The sequence below is a fragment of the Thermobia domestica genome, chromosome 18 (assembly GCF_964235325.1).
Source record: "Thermobia domestica chromosome 18, izTheDome1.hap1.1, whole genome shotgun sequence".
Lineage (NCBI taxonomy): Eukaryota > Metazoa > Arthropoda > Insecta > Zygentoma > Lepismatidae > Thermobia > Thermobia domestica.
Genome location: NC_137471.1, coordinates 62,774,005 through 62,794,221, shown reverse-complemented (window position 1 = coordinate 62,794,221; position 20,217 = coordinate 62,774,005).

The following is a 20,217-nucleotide window of genomic DNA, read 5'->3' as shown; positions in this document are numbered from 1 at the left end:
CGCAGAAACAAAAACATAAGAGAGGCGAGAGGGTAAGAAGATTACTATCATTGGCGTAACCAACAAATTCTAACTTCCGGGGAGAATTGAAAATAATTTTCAGAAGATATTTTTATAATGATGATTCTCCTCGTGTTTTTTGCGTACATTCTGAAAAGTGCTGCCCACGAGACAAACTTTAAGGTTTTTTCTTCGATGCGTAAGGGCTCGTAGAAGAAGTACAATCTCGTCTCTAAATGTGGCCTATAACTAGGAGCCTATTTCCGCTGAAAAAGATAGCTCTTGTCACAAAATGTCTGTTCCGTCTCGTCTCGCTGACAGCTTTTAACTCTAAATTCCCAGTTTCATTGGCCTTGCATCATAATTGGCAACTCAATAAAATTCAGTTCTCCTATTTTAGGTTTAATCTCCGTATTTGAAAGGGTGCAATTCAAGACTCTAGACTCACTATCAGCGGTGCAAATCGCTCTTCAACATTGGAAGGGACGAGTAAGACCGTTCCCATATTTTGTTTAAGCAATGTTCAAAATTTTTATGAAGTTGAAAACCAATGCTGTGCTGGATCAAGGAAGCAGAGTTGTTTTCAACATTGGGAGGCAGACAGATTTGGGGTTTGTTCTGGAGAGACATCAATTTCATCTCACTTTCCTTTGTGGCAATCGGACACAAATCATCACATTTCTCCTCACAAACAACATTTCAAATCGGATTATTGGGGGGACAGTCCCCCAGTTCCAAGATTGGAGACGACATCTCCTCTTCACCCCCCGGATTTTCACCAGTGCTCAATATCATAACGTAGCAGCGAATTTGTAACATTTAGGTTTCAAAATCATACAAACAAGGTGAAGGGACGAAGTAGAGTCAGCGTTAAATATACATACAAAAGCAAACGTAAAACAAAGTCGCTTTATGTATATTGCGATAAACTTAATATATTATTGTCTTACAACAAGAACTTTTGGTGGGTCAACGAAATTTTACGGAGCCTGCTAGATCTTCCTCTAGTTATAACTATGGTTACGTTCAGAGTAAAAAGGTTTCAAAGAACGAACTGGTATCTAATAAGTGGACGATGTTCTTTTAAGATACTCAGGTTTTTTTTTTCCTGAGCGTTTCTCAAACTCTAGTCACAAAGTCAAGAACTTTATCTTTTGGCTCGCCTTTGCTGGTTTACCAGGACTACATCTCGATTTTCAAACGCTAACGACTATCTGGTCTTCGATTTAGCTTCGCTTCAGGTGCTGGTTTCTAAGTGGCTCTGGATTTCCGAGACAGTAACTTGTTCCTTTGGTGATGATGATAACTGACTTTAGTGAATTCAGTATTGTTGGTTAAATATAGAAATAGGTGTTTTCTTAGTTCTTCTTTCCAGTTTCACTTCCTAGTTGGCAAATAAAGTCCAATCACTTAAGTGTAAGGTAAAACGTCACGGGCTCAGGGGTAGAGCACCTCCCTCTGGTGTCAGAGATCCCTGGTTCGATACTAGATCATGTGAGTTTGCTATGAACATCATGCCTGTGGGCTTTCTCGAGGTTATACAGTTTTCTCAAACCGTCTAATCAATCAACGTCGTTCATAGTCATGCACTTTATTTACCCGTTATCCTTCAACATAAAGGACACAAACTGAAACGTTAAATTAAAGATTTAATTTATAGGAAAAGAGTTTAAGCTAATTAAAAACTATGAAGTATGGACCAATTAGGTCGGTTGCAATAGAAATGTGTAGAAGTGAAAATTCAAACCAAATAGGTAATGAAATTAATGAGCGTAATCTCCAATAGTTAACTTGAGCTTGAACTTGACCAAGTGCGAGCCTGAGTTTACCTGAACCACATTGAGATTACTAAGGTCGAGCCCTATCAAGGATATCGAACATGAGCCCAAGTGATCCGTGATTAAAATCGGCTACCTCTGACAATAACACCATATAGCCCCGAGGGAGCTTATATGAACATAAAGCCAACAATGATTATTCAGAATGGTAATAATGTGCTGTTCAATTTCTCTTTACAAATAGACCCCTTCAGAGCATGAGTTTTTCATGATTTCTATTTTTACATTCATATGTAGTATGTATCATTATTTACCTGTAAGGAAAACGTACAATGTGTGATCAAAAAATACGGTGAGTGTTTTTTTCAGCAGCAACTGCTCACGCTACAATCATTTGATGTAATTTGTTCTATAGCCTGATTCACTGAGACACGCAGCATCAAGTTGAAATACGTTCTGACCTGTCAGTCAGTGTCCAGAGCCTCTAGAGTAAGGTTGTGTTTACCTTGTCTGTCGTGCATCATGGATTTCGAACTGATCCGAACTCAGCTCACTTACAACCGTCGGATAATCATCTTCTTGAAACAAATAATCCACTTACGCAGTCTATAACACCAGACGAATCACTAGAAGTCTACAAAAGAAACGGAATACTGCACCTGGCTTTGATTGCATCACCTATGTACTCATCAAACATGCGCCTCCTTCTTTTCTTCTATTCCTCAGCCAACTTTACACTTTCATACTTCGTATTGGTTTCTTTCCACTTGATTGGAAATACTCGAAGGTTCTTTTATTTGCCAAGCCAAAGAAACCTCCATCGGATGTTCAGTCGTATTGACCAATTCATTTAACTAGCTGCCTCTGTAAAATCTTGGAACGGATTCTTGTTCGCCGACTTCATGACCACATCCGACGTCACAATCTTCTGCCTATTCATCAAGCTGGTTTCCGGCCTCATTTTAGTACTATAGATTAGCTATTACGCCTTACCACGGCCGTTTATAACCAATATAACCGGGGTTTTCCTTCTTGTTTAGTCACATTTGGTCTCGAGAAAGCGTTTGATAAACTTTGGCATCCTGGGCTTATTTATAAACTACATCACTATCTATTACCTATTTCCTACGTACGCTTAGTCAATTCCTTCTTAACAGGACGTCTGGCATACATATCCATAAACAGCGCTCTTTCTCATCCAATCTTCTTACACTCTGGAGTACCTCAAGGTTCGTCTTGGTCACCTCTCCTCTATCTCTTATACGTTGCAGATCTCAGATTACCAGCCAATATCCAAATTTATCAGTTTGCTGATGATACAGCTTTTCTTTCAACAGCCCGTACTATTCAGCAAATTTATCACTTTATGCAAACTGCTATTGATAGATTTGTCGACTGGTGTAACATTAAGACTGAGTATTAACTCTGTAAAGATACAAATCAATTGTATTTTTACCACCAGGACGACGCTCCAGAGTGTACCCTAACCCGACTTTACTACGCCTTCATGTTGAGCATACACCAGTTTCGGTTCATTCGACTCTGACTTACCTTGGTATCGTCTTTGACAGTAAACTACCTTGGATCCCACATCTTAAGAAGGTTGTCACCCAGGCTCAAAATCGACTCAATTTGCTTAAAAGGCTAGTTGGTACAAGCTGGGGCTTACAAACCTCTACGGTACTACATACCTACAAGGCATTCATGCGAAGTACCTTAACATATGGCCACACGGCTTGGGTCTCTGTATCTGATAAATATTATCAAAAATTGTGTATCATGGAAAGACATGCCTTACGGTTAGCGTGTAGAATCAGGTTATCAAGTCCAACTAGGCTCCTGTACGATCTTATCGATTTTCCGTCCTTACTCCCACACTTGGAGCAGCTTCGAACCCGATACACTACTACTCGGTTTGAGTTACACCATGTAATGCTACAGGACATTATACGCTACGATAGAGATAACGGTGTACCACCACGATACATCGACTCTCCGCTTCAACACTATATGACACTATATCACCTCCAATTGGACCCTGCCACTAGATACCCAGAGATTTTTTGCCATATATCATCCACGTCATCTATCACCTCATGTTTATCCATCATACGCACAGTGATTACCAACTAATATGGGCCTCCCCTGTCTTCATCAGTTCCTGAGTGGATCCAGGAACAGAAGATAACCTGCATCTGGCCACTAAAAAAACCTCGTGATGTGGTGTCTGTGCAATTCATTATCATTTCATCATATCGTCCTTTCAGTTATATATTATGTTTTCTACTTCGTCACCGCTTTTTCCCTTTATTAGCCTATATGCATATATATAATATTGTTCTACTTTTCACTTATTTACTACTCATTGTGCACCCATCACCTTATATATTCGTTTTGTGCACTATTACCATTTGTTATTGTTGTTATTGTTTATTTATCGTTCCCTTGATTAATTAATCATTATCAGTATTGAATGTATGTATAAATTATTTAATTATTAATAAATACAGAAAAATCCCATAGACCCACTATAATATTATGGAGTCCAAAATGTATTAGAAGAGTAACTTTGAAATTAGAAGAGTAAATGCGAAATTCATTCCCTGACTTTTGACTGACGAATATGACTTTTTAGCCGAAAAAAAACACCCCTGTTTGTCTACATCCACCATACTCTCCAGATATAACACGATTCTCTCCTCTTTCTAAAAATTAAAACCTTCGTTAAAGGAAAAGGTTTTGACGCTATTCTTGACATTGAGAAGGACACGACAGAGCAGCTGAACACCATTCCAAAAGAAACCTTCCAGAAATGCTTCCAGGCATGGATTCAACGTTAGGATAAGAGCATTGCTAGCGAAGGACAGTACTTTAAAGGAGATTAAATCAAATTCAATGTAAGCTTATTACTTTATTTCTAATAAAATTATTCGCCGTATTTTTCATCACACCTCGCACATTTTTTTTTTTTTTTTTTTTTTTTTTTGCATAAAATTCTGACTTTTGTACGATGTTAATTAGTATTTATGATGATATTTTCGGGATGTAGAACGAATTAGTGGGGATTTTATTACTGTACATGGGAACATACGTATCAATGAGATTTTTTAAATAAAGAAAGTTGCTTTAGCTGATTGGATTAGAATTTACAGTTTCTTTTAGCAACGAGGCTATATGAAACCTGGACCTAGAGCTTAATGTTGAATACGAACCACATTAGCTCTCACCGAGAGTGGATCTCGTCTTAAGGTTAGTGTAAAGGGACAAGTTTTTCCGATAGATGTCACTACAGTCTTCCTTTCTCTCCCATGTATTTTTTACCTTTTATGAAAATTTACAATTTCTTTTATAAATTTGGAACCTAGAGACTTCAAATTTTTAGAGAAGGAACTTCATAACCTATTAAAGGGAACAAACCGTGCCGATTTTTTATTTAGAATTTTTTTCATTGTTGAAACAGCTTCATGGTGAAAGATTTGGATATCCATTTCAACAATCAAGCCATTTCAACAATGAAGAAAATTCTAAATAAAAAATCGGCACGGGTTGTTCCCTTTACTAGGTTATGAAGTTCCTTCTCTAAAAATTTGAAGTCTCTACGTTGAAATTTATAAAAGAAATTGTAAATTTTCATAAAAGGTAAAAAATATATGGAAGAGATAGGAAGACTGTAGTGACATCTACCGGCAAAACTTGTCCCTTTAAACCAATCTTAAGCGTCAAACCTACGTTAACCATATAGTCACAAAAGAGCTCTGCAAGTTAATTTCTGAACTGCGTTGGTCTCTTGTAAATTGTAAAATAATAATTTGCCCACTTCTCTTCCAAGAAATAAAATATAGATTATACACTCAAAGGTGTACAGTTTTCGACAAAGACGTACCCTGCAAAATTGCAGTTGGGATTCACAAAGGAATAAACGTAAATCAATATTTAAAAAGAAATCATCGGGGATTTGCGACGATTGTCCTTTCTGATGGAGAAAACAATTCTGTATAGAGCAAAGAATCCTCTTTGTGTGTCTGACAGAGAATCATGAAAACATATATCCTTGCTGTTTGAAATAAAATACAAAAAACAGAAAACTCTATATTGTTTTATCTATTTTGGAATATTTCTCCAAGGGACAAATTCTCGTACAAAATCTGTTATTTGTTTTCAGATTGAGAGGAGAATAGGATGTAGTTGAAGAAATAGGCATTATCTACAAAGCAAGTGGAAACACATACGCACAAACATTCAGGTACAAAAAAGGCAATAATGGAGTTGAAAATAGAAGATAAGTGCAAAAAATATTGTAGAGGTTTTGCCATGTAGCGCTGAAGCTTACTTAAATAATTGTCGAAGTATTGAATGTTTACGGTAGAAAGCGCGCTATTATTGATTGACAGAAATCAGATAAGATTAAGCAAGGAGAAATAAACAATAAGAGGGATCACACACTAGAAATTTCAAGTCTATCCAGTAGTTGTCAGCCACTGCCATCTAATAGTGCAGAGTGCAACCTCTACCATCCTTGTTTGAATAGAAGAAAATGACATGGATTGTTACCCTTGAAGGTGTTAAAGAATTGATTCCACTAATGAATTCGCTGAAGAAAGCCACAACTACTGTCACCGTTAGCCGTGAATTAGTTAACGAATTGATACCATTACCGTAACGGATTCGCCAGAATATAGCTACCATTAATGTCACCGTTAGCCGTGAACGTATTAATGAATTAATTCCATCAACAAATTCGGCAGAAGATACCTACCGTTACACTCACCGTTAGCCGTGAAGGTATTCACGAATTGATTCCATTAACGAATTCGACCGAAGAAAGCTACGGTTAAGGTCATAGTTATCTGTGAAGGTGCTTTTTAATGGATTATTCCATTAATGAACTCGGCCGAAGATAGCTAACATTCATGTCACTATTACCCGTGAAAGTGTTTAACGAATTGAATCTATTAACGAATTCTACTGATATAATTTCTCTACCCACCTATTGCAGAAAGACAGACTTTAAAAATCCCCAATCGTTCTAGAATTATAGTGTCGAGTATCGTACTTACAATCATATATACTAACGATCATACATACTAACATTATTATTTTAAGTTGCACTGGCTTCATCCTAATAAAGAAAGAAAAAGATTAAAAACCTTTAAGAGTCTTCATCCCGGCGACATTAAACTACCGCTAATTTTACAGTAATTATGCGATATCTTCAAATAGATAAAAGATAATAGAAATGTGGAACAAGAGCACCCTAGACAATATTATTTTATATGAGAAACCGTTATCACGACTCACTTATCTGCTTTCAATTTCGAGCCATTTTGAAAATCGGCATTTATTTTCGCGTTTCTAAGCAGCTGAAAACGGAAAGCCACTAGGTGACTTGTGATAACGGTACCTCACGGAAAATAATATTGTCTAGGGCGCTCTTGTTCCATATTTCAATTATCTTTTATCTATTTGAAGATATCACATAATTATTGTAAAATTAGCGGTATTTTAATTTCGCCGCGATGAAGACTTCAACAAAAACATGAACAAAATCGTCTTACATGGTTTTCGAAAAGGTCTTCCAGAAGTAAATTATCATTAAGTGTCAACCACCCTTTGTGGATTTTTCTGAAAAATTGGCTTCTTCATGTTATAAGCTTATGAAGGAAATTCTTAATTATGAAATATGAGCAAAATCCTTAAAGTCGTATTTGAGAAAAACCAATCACCTACAAGGAAACAATCATCTTCCGAGTATACTATCCTTTCCGCGTTTTTCCTAGAAAAAGCTATATACCTACCATATTACATGATTGTTAATGAACTATTGATTTAGGAACGAAATCGCTACAGCTGTTAGTGAAATATTAGACATTTTTATTTTCACCCTTCAGTAAACTATTATTTTGAAGGTAGGAAGAAAATTCGAGGAAGAAAACCTTGATGATCTAAAATTAAAAAAAAAAAAAGTTTAAAATTAGGTCATCCTTTGAACGATATGGCCTCTAAGTGATTGTACACATGCACACTCACGTCCAAAATTATTGTTGCATGTCCATAAGTATGTTGTTGTAGGAATATAATTTGGTAACGAATTCGGCCGGCATTTCTTATAATGTTAGTATGTGTATAGTCGGCAAATACATGTATGTGGCAAATTCCATGCTAAAAGAGCAGTATATAAGAACAATAAAACTTCCTTGTCCATTTAACAACATTTTGTTTAACTCATTCTAATTTTCGTATTTATAATTATTTTCCTATGAAATTTTTATCACAAATATACATTTCCCGATTATACACACAGTATCAGTATTAAAAGTACCCTGCAAAATCATTATCAAATTATATTCTTACAAGAAGACAGTTATAGATATGCGACAATCATTTTGGACATGAGTGTACATTGGGAAAGACAAACAGGCGGACAATCAAAATATGTAGGTCCGTCTCCTCCTAACTCGTAAGCAGGAAAACTTTTACTAAAATAAAAATGAAATCTTTCAGTTTAACGTCCCACGATTATGTTCTTTAGTTTAACGGAGACGGTTAATTAAAGCAAATGAACGACGATGGACGAATTGGTGGAATGACAAAGTACGAGGAAACGGCGAGTACCCAAGAAAACCCACAGACAACAGTGTTGTCCATTACAGACATACTTGGTCAGGAGTCGAACCAGAGAACCCATGGACCAGAAGGAGACGCTCTACCAGAAAATTTTACTTAAGAAGTTTGTGTGTGTGTGTTTGTGTATATATATATATATATATATATATATATATATATATATATATATATATATATATATATATATGTAGGTATGATGTTTCTTTGATAAAATCTACGAACACATATCAAAATAGTGCAATGAGATGGAAAGGTTTGAAACTTTTACGTACACAATCGTCTGTTAAATTTAAACCGACAGAGATAAAGGTTTCCTGCAATTACGATATAAAGTATCAGTATTGCTAATTTGAAGAAGAAGTATCTAAATCTAGAGGATTTGATTTCCAAACTAGTGACAAAAGAAAAAAAAATCTATTGGTGACTTTTCTGATGATTTCCTAATGTCGATTTGGCGACTTTACAAATCGAACGAATTTGTGCTATGAACAATTTGCTCTTCTGCAATCAAACACTATTAGTTACATATTCTTTTTCTTTCTATTTGTTTGTTTCAAAAGGTCGATGTGTAAGTTCGTGCGGGGTTCTATTGGGTTGACAACAATGCGGCGTAAAGCGACTGTTCATCGTTATTCCGTTGTTTTGCCGTAGTGTGGAGTTTGTGTGTTGTGAAACACAGGTTTTCTTGATTGTGAATGTATTATTGTATATATTTCTATTTAGGAAATGATCACTTTTCTCAACTTGACATTCCATATTAGTTTGAGAATCTTGCAGTACTTCCGCAACAATTTTTATAAAGGTAGTTAGTGAGTACTTCAGATTATATGCCCGTAACCAAACTGCCTATACAAAAGTTGTTACGTGAGTACCTTAGAATTCTGAAACACGCATTTCTGAATAGAGCACATATTAGTTCCTAAGTTAAGTCTTGACCCGACCACAATAGGTGCTATAGTTTTGGAGCTATGGACCTGTAAAGTTCATTTTTTTCATGTTTCCGGGAGCCTATAACTCCGAAAGGAAGCATTTGTGCACCCAGGTTGGTCTATACTTTTCGTCTTATTTTGGTTTCAGAAATCACCTCCCAAACGTTGCCGGTGTTGTTTTGAAACACCCTGTATATATTCATAATAGTGACATTTCGTGATACTAAATATTATAACGTAAAAAACGCACATTTTTGTAGGAGTGCAAGAGCAGAGTATTTTGTATGTTTCGAAGTTGTACTTAAGTCTGGTTCGGTAAAAGAAGCGCAAATAACTCAAAATTTAAATTCCAATTTTTATTATACTACCACATGAGTAATCTAACCTAGCTTCGTGATAATTACAGGGTTTATGCGGAAAGTAAAAAAACCGGCCACAACACACATTTCAATCATCGACCTTACGTCCTCTACGAGGGAGCAGTGATGGGGTGTTTTAGCTAACCAACGCTACTCACATCAGTTGCTTTCGAGCTCTGGTAGAGTAAGGATCTCTTACCAAGCGAGTTGTGTTTATAAACGATGTCGAGATTTCTGGAAGTTCAAAATGCAGCATTCGCTTTAGTAACGATGCACCATTATATTTCGATTCAAGCTTGGAAAAGCCGCTTCAAGGATATTCACATGATCAAGGAGGCCTACCAGAACCAAGCCCTGTCATGATCGCAAATTGTCCGTTTGCGTGAAGATTCAAGAACAGACGAGAAAACGTGGTGGATGACAAACTCTCTGGACGACCTTCAGCGAGTCGTGAGGATATTTGACATTTCCCGCCAAATCTTGGGGCAAGTGGAGAGTAAACCGGACTTTTTTCTGACAACGTAATAACAGGTAACGAAACATGAGTGTTCCAATACGACTGTGAAAGCAAGCGCCAAAGTTCGGAGTGGCACACCAAGGAGTCCTCGCACTCCAGAAAGGTGATCGTGTCCAAGTTCAGGAGCAGTAAAATGCTCACTGTCTTCTTTGACAAAAAAAGGTGTGATGCACAAACACATTTTGCCTCGCGGGAAGACTGTCACCATGGCTTACTACGTGGAAATCCTTAAACGACTGCCAGACGGAGTCAATCGAATCTGATGGGAGATTGCCAAATGCTGGAAGCTCCACCATGATAACGCCCCGAGTAACATAGCTTTCGTTGTGATGTTATTACTGGCTAGAATGGGAGTAGTCACGTTGTCCCAGCCATACAGTCCCTACTAAGCACAGCGGACTTTTTAATGTTCCCCAAGAGTAAAAGAAGCTTGAAAGGTCTCCATTTTGAAGATATTATGGCCATGGTCATCCAAGCAGCTATGAGGGTGTTCTGAGGAGGTGTCGGAAGGTGACTTCCAGGAGACGTATGTCGCGTGGAAATCGATAGCCGAGCAAAGAACTTCGAAGAATTTTATCAAGCTGTATCAATTATATTAATGAAGTTTATTTCCTGTACCTACCGTTCCCTGACAATTTATTTCCAAACTACCTGACTGTAATTATTGTTTAAAAATCAAAATAATAATTACATTTGTAGGACAAATTTATGTAAGAACCTTTACAGAACAAAGCTACTCACATAAAGGCGTTTACTTCTTCAAATATCGCTTGCCTGAAGAAAGTCCTTTACTTTCTCATAGACTTGCATATTCACTGATATCAAGCATTCTAAATGTTGTGGCTGCAAGTGTCTTCCTTAATTATACTGTGATATTCTTGCCATCATTTGAGGAGCAGTAAGGTAGGGGGGCCAAATTTCGTCCACGTGCCTAATTTCGTCCCCTTCAGTTTCACGTTGTTGATGGTAGGAGCGCTGTCAATGCAGCAACATTTGTGCAGGGGAAGGCAAGCGGGGGCAGTTGTGAGAGTTTAGCGGTCAAGGACGCGTGTGCTGTTGTTTGACGAGGAAACACGTGATTTTTGCGAAGGTGAGTTCTTACAGTGTTGTTCATATTATTCTATTGTATTTGTTGGAAGTATTGGTTTGGTACTGTCCACATGTCAGTGGTGTAAGTAGATGACAATAGCAATATTTGTATGTGTTTAAGTGTCACAAGGTATTTTTGTTAGGAAGGTAGGAGGAGCCATGTGAGCGTGAAAGTTGTTCTTAATTTCGTCCCCCTGTATGTTCCGAATCTCATCCCCTTATTCCCAGGGGACGAAATTAGGAACTCACACATGCATTCCATTTGTTTCAGATGGGTCCCCGGAAACAATGGAATAAAGATGCTATGAGGACTGCGATTGCTGCAGTGCGGAAGAAAGAGTTGGGATACAAAGCAGCCAGTAAGATGTATAATGTTCCTAGGGCAACATTGAAAGACTATGTGAAGAAAGGTGGACATTTAAGTGGAGAAGAGTTGGTAGCGAAGACAATTGGCAGGAAACCAGTGCTGACCCCCGACTTGGAGAGACAACTTGTTGAATACTGCATGGTCATGGAGAAGCACTTTTACGGTGTAACACTGAAAGATTTACGACGCATGGCCTATCAACTTGCTATTCGGAACAATATTCCACACCCGTTTTCAGTAGAAAATAAAACAGCTGGACGTAAGTGGATGCGTCTATTCTTCAAAAGACATCCCGAAATCTCAATTCGAAAACCTCAATCTCTGTCACTTGCTCGGATTCAAAGATTCACTCCTCAAAGCGTTGAACAGTTTTTTGCTCTGTTAAAGCCAGAACTGGAAAAAGTGCAATTTAACCCGGTCAAAGTGTTCAACGTTGATGAAACGGGCATTTCGATCGTGCAACACAAAGCTGCGCGAATTGTGGCCATGAAAGGAAAACGCGAGGTGCATAAAGTATCCTCTGCTGAGCGCGGTTCGTTAATCACTGTGGTGATGTGCATGTCTGCTGCTGGGCAATTTGTGCCCCCCATGATGATTTTCCCAAGACAACTAATGAAAAGTGAACTGATGGACGGGGCAGCACCAGGAAGTATCGGAGCGGTTCACCTGTCTGGATGGATAACGGCCGATCTGTTTGAGAAGTGGTTTCAACATTTCTTGTTGATCACAAAACCTTCAAAAGAAGACCCCGTTGTGTTAATTGTAGACGGACATTATTCGCACACGCGTAACATCAATGTAATAGATGCTGCTCGCGAACATGGAGTGTCAATAGTTTGTTTGCCTCCTCATTCTACATCGAAACTGCAACCGCTTGATGTTGCTTTCATGTTTCCCTTTAAGACGTATTATGGTCAAGCCATTGAAAGTTGGTTGAGTAACCATCCTGGTCGCACAGTTGGCAATCTTCAGGTAGCTGGTTTGTTCCGTGAAGCATATGAGCGTGCTGCAGTCGTACAAACAGCTGTCAACGGATTTCGCAAAACGGGCATTATTCCATACAATCCGAATATTTTTAGTGAAGCGGATTTTCTTGGCCATCCACAGTCTGACACCAAACATCACGATGGAAGTAATAATCCCGATGATATGATCCGTCCTTCTGACCAAGCATCCACCAGCAAGCAGTTTCAAAACCAGCAGCCAGCAGTTACTCCTCAAAACATTAGGAACGTTCCAGTGATCCAACCATCAACATCTACGAGACGAGGTACAGCAACTGTTATCACCAGCTCGCCCCATAAGAGAAAGATTGAAGAAGCTATGGCAAAAAATCGCTCGAGACATTCGAAGACACGTGTTCAACCTACTAGTGCCAAACAAAAGTGCGGGAAACCATCCTTCCGCAAAGCCAAAGAAGACACGACAAGCGACAGTGACTCCAGCTTTGACATTCCATATGCCGACTTGTCTGACAGCTTTAGTGAGGATGATGCTGATGCTCAATGTACAATTTGTGGGGGGAAATATTCTACAGATAGACATGGTGAAACGTGGATCCGCTGCTCGCAATGCTTTACATGGCTTCATGAAGCTTGTTGTGGTGCTGAACGCCGTGCTACATTCATTTGCCGGGATTGTTTAAATGGTTAAATCCTCATCTTATTCTGATAACCAGTTTTTCTATAATTCTATTTGCACTTGTTTTGCTTGTATTTTCCTTAGTTCATTTGTTTGTAGTTTGCTTCGTTACACGTAAAAGTTAAAAGTACATCATCATAGTCAGCTACACATATTCACTTTTCTGCCTATTTTTGTAATTAGTTAAATAAAACTGCTTATTACGAAAGAAACGTTAACGTTGTACTTTCTTTTGAAATTTTAATGGGGGACGGAATTAGGACCACGTTTTTGTTTTTGGACAGATTGCAATACTTTTGAAATCATATTGTAAAAATAAAACTAAATGCTGATACACGCAACTCATCTTGGCTATCCAATAAAGGAATAGTCACTATAGATAATGTGCAAGTTTGGCTCTCCTAACCTATATCCTGCAGCCTCAAGGTACGAAAACATGACTAGGGGACGAAATTTGGGCCCCCTCCCTTATAACTCAGCGTGTAGTACATTACTTTGTGATGAGTGCTACGTGCTTTATTACGAAGTAACCTATAGGGAATTAGGGAAATTTACACGGGTTTACGATTTTTTTAAATTATGTAAATTTGTTGAGGAAACTAACTTGATTCTTTGATGAAACTAGTGTTCTTTTCAGCACCAGTAAGCACTGGCGCAAATCCCGGGGGGGACGAGGGGGACATGTCCCCCCCAATCATGGACCTGGGGAAGACTGTCTCCCCAATAATCTGACGTGAAAAGTCCTTTTTGGGATAAGTGTGATGATTTGTGTTCGACTACCACAAAGGAAGTAAGATGAAATTGATTTCTCTTGGCTTTTCCATTTTTTTTAAAAAAAAGAATCGTTTTCTGTAGTATTTCAAATTGAACTTCGTGCTGTAGTGCGTTTAGTAGTTTCATCAATATGTATTAATTCCACTTCCGCTACTTCGGCACAAATTGCAATAAATTCTAGAGAAGGATATGCCCCTCTCCTCATACTGGAAAGTTGTCTCAGCTGTAGGTACGGGCACAAATTCCGGGGAAAGGGGGGGGGACATGTTCTCCAAACATTGGAAATGGAGGCCCTCCCAATAGTCCGATTTGAAAAGTGCTTTTTGCAGATAAGTGTGATTTGTGTCCGACTGCCACAAAGGAAAGTGGGATGAAATTGGTTTCTCTTGGCTTTTCCATTTTTAATGAAAATGAAGGTGTGCGACCATACGTGATTTTACCTGATGTGAAATCTTATCTCCTTTTTCCCCTAGGCCATAGCACACAAAGAGTATTTATATATATACACTACCCAATGTCACTAAAACCCATCTTTTCAATAAATGCACATTTCATCTATTTGTAGTATCAGCCTAGACATCTACTCATGCTTCGTAAGCTAACTAACTACATGGCCTATGGAATCCGGAGGTTCAAGCCGCGTTCACAAAAGCTCTCCACTGACTTCTATCCTTAGCCAACTGGATCCAGTTTCTACTTTGTATTCCTATTTCTGCGAGATCGATCTTAATATTGTCCTTCCATTTGCGCCTTGGTCTGCCTAATGGTCGTTTTCCGATTGGTCTTCCAGTCAAGACTCTGAAAGCGTTTCTACTTGCTTCCATTCTAGCTACATGACCTGCCCACCTAAGCCTCCTAGACTTGATGACTCTAACAATGATGGGTAAACAGTATAAATTATGTAGTTCCTCGTTGTGAGGTTTCCGCCATTTCCCATTCCCGTTCCTCTTGGGTCCGAATATTCGTGTCAGAATCTTGGTCTCAAATACTTTCAGTTTATTTTCTTCCCTCAGAGTAAGCGACCATGTTTCGAAACCATACAGAACAACAGGCATAATTATCGTTTTATATATTTTAAGCTTCGTTGACAAAAATTTTTCTACCCGGATTTTACTTTGGGATTCATTTAAACATACCTTAATTAATCTAATTAGCTTTTTTGGTATTCCAAATTCTGTAAGAACGTTGTACAATGTTTCTCTCCCAACAGAGTCGTAAGCCTTTCTAAAATCAATAAATAGTTGAGGTACCGGGGTATTGTATTCCCACTTCTTTGAGTATTTGGCGAATGGTAAATATTTGGTCGATAGTTAATCGATTTCGTCTAAATCCGCACTGATAATCTACAATATTTTCATCTCCGTATAGGGTCAATCTTGCTAATAGAATGTTTGAAACGATTTTATGGAATGTTAACAGAAGAGAGATGCCTCGATAATTGTTAGTCAGTTTTGTCGCCTTTCTTGGGGATTGAAACAATGATTGATTCTTTCCACTCTTGTGGGAATCCTTCCTTGTTCCAGATAAGGAGGATGATTCTGCGTATCTTGTTCCACAATTTTTCGCCTCTAGCTAAAATTAACTCATCCGAAATTTCGTCTAAACCCGAATATTTTTGTTTCTTTAATTTCTTTATGATTTAAACTTCTATTCGGTAGGGTTCTGGAATATACTTCCCTGCGGTGTGTATCTCCCTTTCTCCATGCACATTAGTTTTTGGCTGCGTGTTAATCAAATCGTCAAAGAATTTTTTTCATCTATTTAAAATGCTATCTGTATGAGTGAGAACTGTTCCGTCAGATTTCTTTAATATAAGCATGAAATTCATAGCCTTTCTTAAATTCGTTGATCCCTTTATACCTGTCCCGAATATTTTTATTTTTACTATTATCTTCAAGTTCCTTAATTTTAGCTTTCAAAAAATCACATTTCTTTGTTCTATAAATTTTGGATGATTCCTGTGTGATGTCTACGAAATGTGTAGTTATTTCATTCGGATTTTGTAGCCAACGTAATTTTGCCTGTTTTCTCTTCTCTACTAGTTTAATGCATTCCTGGTCCTGTTTAATGCATTTGTTCCTACGTATTTTCACGTGTCCCATGTTTTCTTCTGAGAGAGGATGCTTCGTAAGCAAAGAAGAGAATTCAATTGCTGGAATATCATTCTCCATAATCTTAAGGTTACATCTGTTAATTAAAGAGTATATTACATGCGCCAGATTTCTGTAACGATTCCTGTAATTCTATTGAGATTATCATCATTTTGCTCAAATAAGAGTATTGTTGCGTCATACGTAATTGATAATCTTTCTTCATAGTTTTGGGGAAGTCATTATTATAGTATTACGTGGGTCTTTGTGGATGCCTAATTAGAAACATACCAAATTATAAAAATGCATGTATTCAGATTTCAGAATATGTTCACGGCAGTGATTTGTAATACTGATATGTACTACTACTTCATCTACATCGCCTAATATATAATATACTCTACAATAGGTTCACCTCAGAAATCCGATTCATCTACTGCAATATGAGTTTCATCTCCCTTCCCTAGAATAAGCCTCAAATCTGCCCACCTCCCAATGTTGAAGTCAACCAATGGCGTATTTAGGATTTTGTTTCGATGGGCTATGCTCAACTCAGGGAAGGAAGTGGGCAATTGCCCACCTGAGTTTGAGAATTAAATATATTTTAATTTATGCATAGATTGAAGTTATAATGGCAAGAATTGCAGATCGATAAATCGTATATGATATGATACAAAAATTTAGGAGTGAATCTAACACTTTATTCTATTCACACAAGGGAAAGGAAGCATCCTCTTGGCCTACCTAATTTCCCGGGCTAATTATTCCCCCATTTTGATTTTCTTTAATTAAACATTTCCTTCTTTAAAAAAAACTAAACGATATAATTTTTACTTTGTTATAATAACTAAAGTCCCGTCATGTTGGTGTTACTGATGACGGCCGACTTGAATCACAACTGACAACGGTCCATAAAGTATGATAGGCGAAAGGAAAGAAACACCAAGAAAAAGAAACAGCAATGTAGAAAGGACGAAAGAAAAACACAAGGACGCAGTTCTTACATGGAATGAAATTTGACGAATACAGTATTATTTCTAAACAAAGAGCATAAGAAAATTGAGAGTCAATGACATTCTTAAAAATGGTAAGAAGGATTATTGTTGTACGTGGAATGCGAAAAACTATCAAATTTATTTCGGGGGGAGCTTGAGCCCGATAGTCCCCTAAATACGCCACTGAAGACAATTCTGCTCCCCTGATAATCAACAGCATTGTTTTTCAACTTCATAAATATTTTGAAGATCGCTTATATATATGAATCTATATATGTAATATGGGAAAGGTCCTACCCCCCCCCCCCAACCCCAATGTTGAAGACATATTTGCGCCGATGCCAGTAAGACAAGATCAACTACAAGTTGCCATTTAAAAATCCGACAATCTCCGGATCTGAGAAGTTACGGATTTTCGAAGATGGCGGATTTTGGATGATTATGTATGCTGTACACATTTGACAGAACATTACTACCCCTCTACAGTCATTTAAAAAAGAAAAATCAACAAATTTTGAATTCTGAAATCAGTTAAAATATGCCGGGAAACCCAAGCCGGAAATCTGAAGAAAGAAAAAAAAAACTGGATTACCAATGGATGCATTTTTTGAATAATAGCTTGTACTACTTAAAGTGAAACCCGAAATACTACAGAAGTTTCTTCTTTTTGGGCTTCATAACATCACCAGCAACAGAGATGCGGTAGTCACTTTGCACTCGAGATTTACTCAGTTTAGCGCAGGTTCACTCTATTCCAGTAGTTGTCAACTTAATTCCTATCAGACTCCCATTTTATCACATCATCTTGCCAGCGAAACCCTTATAATTTCTGGTTTGTAATAAACCTGTGTGGGATTTTTAATATATCTATTGCGGAGATCTCACGATATCCATCTATTTCTATAATAATTTAATCCATTTCTTATGTCTATATAGTAGATACAATAACTTTCCTAAAATCGAATGGATTAAAACTAAATTCGGTCATTCATTCATATTACAAATCCGATTCGTCATACTGTTTCAAAATGAAGTTCGTTTGAAAATTGTAAACTTCATGACTCCATTAAATTTGGGCCATATGATAAAAAAAATAAAGTGATTTCTAATTTTGGTTAAAAAAAAACTTGGACAGTTGTTAAAAAAAACTATTGAGTATTTTAATTGACTTGATAATATGTGTCACGAAGATTGAACGGACATTGTCGCACTAGTAAAATCACATGATCAGGTATCTCATTAGCTTTCAATTTTATTGTATTACAATATGCAGATTTTGTTGCATTTGTATTTTTCTGGTATTTCAATACGCAGTTCTCATTAGTTTCATGTCGTAGCCCTTTCATTGAAGTTTATTTTCAAACAACTCTGCACCTGATGAAAATGTTTAGTAGATCTAGTTTTTTGTAAATTCAAAGTAATATTTAAATATATTTTGCAGTATTAAATTATAATTATATTTCTCTCTTCCGCTTATTTTCGCAACCCCCATGAAACCCTTTGAAGGTCGCGACCTCCAGGTTGAGAAATCCTGCTCTGCTCAACGATGCTCACGTTTCTCAGGTACAAACTGGAAGCTACTTAGGGAAGCTAACACTCGCTTCATCCTTCGATCGCTAACTTCATTCGGCTCGCATTCATGAAGGACTCGGACGTGATATCCTCCAATAAGGTTCGGTGACTCGGGACTCCTGGCTATCTATCTATTTATAGAGGATTAAGCTCACACGGAATCGCTTTCCATTATTGAGCTCGAGCATGATTGAGCACGAGATATTTCCGAAACTTGTGAGGCTGATACTTAACAGGTGTAGAATCCGACACAAAATGCATAAAGTACTCATGTTAATTACTTATGTTAGCAAATGATTTGCCTTATATTTGACCAGTGATAGATAGGTTTCAAATATTTAATACAAACACTGTACAGATGTCCCTTACGTAAAAGTGAAAAATTAAATAAATAATTACACGTTAACCAATTTGGAAGTAACTTAAGTAATTACAGAATTTTTGCCTACATTTGCTTTATTCAATCTTTCTTCATTCTTGACTAATTTTTCAAGATTTTTGTTATATTCTAAATTTTATTTTGTTGGCACAGGTAACTAAATGCTATCTAGGAATAAATTCTCACAACATTACAACACACTAATCACATAACAATACATTTTAGAAACGTCATATATCTTTCGACAGTTGTGTTGTATTAGAGAAAATTGTTTCAACCAATGGACCTCGTAGTTTTGTATGAAATATTGGTACCTCTGGTGCCGTGGTAGCCAAGTGCTAAAGCGTTCATCTCTGTTGCATGGGGTCCTCGGTTCGATTCCAGCTCGAACCAAGTGGACTTTGTGGAGGACAAACACAATGTTCTTGGATTTTCTCGGAATTCTCCCGTTTCCTCCCACTTTCTTCATTCCACCATTTCATTCATTTCTCATCATCACCGTCTCCTTTACCCCAGCCGACATAATCGTGGGATGTAAAACTTAAAGATTTAATTTCATTAATGCCTCTAAAAACCTGTTAACCTTTAAGTCCACGAAACTTTCAAAGAACACACTACATGAACAAAAATCTTCGGTCATTACCAGCTCTAGATTCTGCCCAAACTTTCAGCTAGCATGCGCGAATCGTTTGAGCTACGCGTATCTATCTACTTGTATGTACGAGCGTATGTATCCACACACTCCACGTGGTTATATGAGTGTAACGATGTTTGTTCCTCAACACTTCCTAGATCGCTTGAGTGATTGTGATGGCTTTTGGCAGCTGACCTGATTCTTGCCTAGTCTAGGTTTTTATCATGTTACTTGCGTTAAAATGCATATCATATGCGGATCAGATAATTCAAAACGTATGCGAAAAATTGAGCATTACACGATCCTCTCAACTTAAAGAATTAAACTTGGCATATTCATTCTTCGTTTAAAATAAGCAGAGCTGGCAGCAGCGTTTAAAAAAAATCCCGTTTTAAGCAGGGCCAGTGGCGTAGGGTAGGGGGGGCCTGGAGGGGCCGCCCTTCCCCAAAGAGGTCCGACAATGTACTGT